The sequence below is a fragment of the Rattus norvegicus genome, chromosome 20 (assembly GCF_021556685.1).
Source record: "Rattus norvegicus strain SHRSP/BbbUtx chromosome 20, alternate assembly SHRSP_T2T, whole genome shotgun sequence".
NCBI lineage: Eukaryota > Metazoa > Chordata > Mammalia > Rodentia > Muridae > Rattus > Rattus norvegicus.
The window spans coordinates 35118744-35122591 of NC_141553.1; the positions used below are offsets into that span (position 1 = coordinate 35118744).

The 3848-nt window shown below is 37.0% G+C and overlaps 1 pseudogene across 1 annotated transcript; it reads right to left on the reverse strand.

Annotated features, from left to right (window-relative positions):
- Positions 1–2341: 2341 nt before the first annotated feature.
- Cd46l1 (CD46 molecule like 1) lies at positions 2342–3552 on the reverse strand (annotated as a pseudogene). The gene has a single exon (XR_015646016.1). The product of XR_015646016.1 is annotated as a CD46 molecule like 1 (transcript).
- Between the last annotated feature and the right edge of the window lie 296 nt (positions 3553–3848).

A 3848-nucleotide genomic window follows, 5' to 3' on the forward strand; every position in this document is an offset into this window, starting at 1 on the left:
AGTGGATATTAACCTAAAACCTTAGACTACCCATGATACAATTTATTGCCCACATGAAATTCAAGAAGAAGGAAGATGAAAATGTGGATGATTCAGTCCTTCTAAGAAGGGGAACAAAATACTCACAGGAGAAAATCTGGAGATAGAGTGTGGACCATCAATCCAGTAGAAAGAAGAAGCTATGGACCACCTAAGATATTCAGATACCTTGAAAAAGATACTGCTGGTCCAATTAAAAAATGCTTTTTTATTTGGAAAGTTCTACAAATTGTGTGTGTGTGTGTGTGTGTGTGTGTGTGGTGTGTGTGTGTGTGTGTGTGTGTGTGTGTGTGTGTGTGTGAAATAGGGAGGGTGAAGGACAGTCAAGCATTGGACCACCCAGCTATATTCCAGCTCTTTTTTTTAACTTATGAAAGTATCATTAAGTTTCCTATGTTGGTCTTCTGACTCTGTATCCCAGTTAGTATTTGAGTAATATATCCTTCTATCTCAGCCATCCGTGCAGAAGGGATTATGGATATGCTATGCCAGATCCAGTATCAGATGTGCAGCTTTATTCTCAATAGATTTGAAGAGCCAATTTCAATAAAATGAACAATTACTGTCACTGTGTATGAAAATTATCATTTTACTTTATTTTTGTTCTTAAAAGGCTTTTAAACCAGAAGAGGTTCTCTTCCTGTTATTTGAAAATTTAAAAAAAAATTAGTGTACTTTCAAGTTAAAGTCAATTATTTGTCAAACAAAATCTCGAATATGAATTGCAGTGCTGAGATCAAACCCTGAGTCTGACAAATGCTGGACAGGCATTTTAACATCAAACTCTAACCTCACCCTGGAAAATAACTTAGTGTAAGAGTAAATTCCTTTAAGTATAAAATAATCAGTAAAAAGCTATTAGTATTTTTTTTAAAGATTATTGCTATTCTAAGCAATTGGTTCATTTTTTGAAAAACATGTCAAAATAGTACTATAAAACTTTAACTCCTTTAATTGCAGAATTATTATTTATTTCTGCTCATTTTCTTCCCAATGTGTCTCCAGTGGTCCCAAAGCAAATGGGCTCTTCCAGTATGTAGTGTCCTTGTCTCTGTGCAGCAAAACAGCATCACTCAGATTCACACTTGAATCCCAGTCATGTTCCTTTTAAGGTAACAGTTTTCTAACCCAACTTGTGAATATATATGTATATGTATATAATGTTTATAAATAATATATACTCATATGCATGAATGTTTAAAACATAGTTGTAAAAATATGATTTGAATTAGAAAGAGGGTTTCCTTTATTTGTTTTCTGGCCTGCTCAGAAAAGATTCTCTAGACAGTAGGAGAGGGCTATCCTGTCTGAGCATGAACATACATGCGAGCTATGTTCCTATCTCTCAGTCTTTAATGTGAGAAGCATAGAGTGCACCAGGAAACAATGTTTCCCGACTTCCAGCTTTCCAGATGAGGTAAGAATTAATACTACAGATCTGAGGGTTTCTAATGGCAAAGTTGTTGCAAGTGGGTTAGATTCTGGCATAACTTGAATATATTTGAGTTTGTTCTATGAAAGTGCCTACTTACTGATGATATGTTTACAATAATATATTTCTTTAAGAGGGATTAAAAAATCACCCATGGCCATGACTTGGAGTCAGTTACTCAGTATATGAATTTCTGTTTAAGTAAAATAAAAGCTCAAGACATTCAGTTGGACCCAAGGGCTAAAATTGTTATGGATTTCAGACTGTGCTAACTCATAGAGGCATCAATCTGAGTCTAAAGTCTTCCTGAACTTTTAAAATTTGGATTATTGGTAATTATCAAGGGAGAAATGAGTGCCATACATAACATTCATGCTGCCTTAAATGACCAGCAAAGATATTACTATCAATGACAAAAGTAAAAAAGTACAGAGGGCCATGGATTAATTTATGAAAATTTTATAATATTCATGGATGAGGAAGAAAAGCACGCTGTAGTCTTACACTACAGATTTTAGCTTTAGTGACTAAAGGTTGAAGCAGTACATTCAAATTTGTAAGTATATGTTAGGATTAGAACATTAATCTTTATAAAAAATCCTCAAATCATCATTTATTAATCAAACATGGTTTTATTTTTAACTATAAGTGCACATATCTTATCATTTCTCTGTGTTAATACTATCCCAGAGAATTTATACAAATGTATCTGCATGTGTGTTATTTAAGGGAAAACAGGCAATATATTCCTAACCCAACTTCAAAAACTTTTCCAAAGGTGACTGCATTTAAGCTACATTATGTTCTCATTGCATACCCATTATGACTAAACAGATGCATCTAGAGATTGAAATTACAGAGCAGTTACGGTTTATATGAAGATTTTTAATAGAATGAAAAAAATAAGAATATAAATCAGCATGTGGAAAACATTCAGCCTGATATGATTAGAAGAATTCAGGTATTCATGTAGTAGGTGTCTGCAGTTTATGCCTCTGTTCCAACTTTCTTCTCTCTTTGAGGATGTTTTGAATAGGCCAGGCAAATTACTGTAACTTCAATGGAGCCATAATTATCAGAGAAATGATCCAGACACTTGAATCTCCAAAATTAGACGATGTCCCTTTGCTAGAGAGTGAAACTTTTGTACTGGAAGGTGTTGTGGTGTGGGATGGCACGGGAGAAGGTGTCGTGGGAGGAGGTGGCTGGTTCCGACACACTGGAATCGGTGGCTGCCATGTACTGTCACCCTCACACACAACCCTATTGCTCCCGTGAAGGTAAAGCCCTTGGTTACATTCAAACATGATCGTTGCTCTGTAAGAATATTTCCTGCTGAATCCTGATGTCTGTTTCCCATTTTCAATTACAGGATGCGGACACTTGACCACTTTGCACTCAGGAGGGTCAGCACTCCATGATCTATTTTCAGAGCAATAAATCTGACTCTCTCCAACAAGTGACAGTTCGTCCTGGCCAGATACACGTTTACATTTGTATGTTGCCACTTCGTGATACTCAAACACGTCATTATGATTTGGGAAGAATTCTCCATTTTCTATATTTGGAGGTGGTTCACATAAAATCTTTGAACATATTGGGGCCTCATCACTCCACTGCACATCTGATCCCATAAGAATACAATATAGAATTCTTTGACCAATTATATAAAATCCAGGATTACAAACATATTCAACTTGCATACCAAACTCAGAAGTTCCATTCATGAGGTTTACTTGACCGTTTACAGGATCATCTTGCCTTGGACATGATTTTCTGCGACATGCGTCCTTTGAAATGGGTGACCACTGGCCATCTGCACCACACACACTGGAGATGTTGCGGGATCGTTGCATGTATCCTGGTCTACATGAGTATTTCACTTGTTCCCCAGTCCCATAACTGGTTTTTAGATCTCCATTGAGCTTCATGTTTCCAAATGTTGGTGGCTGACCACAGGCATCAGACGACATAGACAACAGGGTTACCAGGAGGGTCACAATAAAGCACTGAGAAGAAAAGGGGTCAAGGCAGTGTTGGCAAGGCATCCTTTCTGGTATACAGGTCAGGTTTTATTTAAACGAGTTAAAAAAAAAAAACCAAAACGCAAGTCTTCTCAGTCTGATTACCCTACGCAACAATCCCTAAATCCACCAACTGTTGAGGCTAGACGACTGATGGGCGTGGCTAGGGCCACGCCCAGGAAGAAAGACAATAAAAGTCCTGCCTGGACTGGGTCCACTTCAATGGAGGCGTAGATTTCCTCTATCCAACTGAAATCCACAATGCTTAATCTTTGTTCATCTCATCGGCAAGGTGATTTCTTTATTTTTAAAGATCAATTCCTAGATGATACATATTACTGGGGATTTCTGTC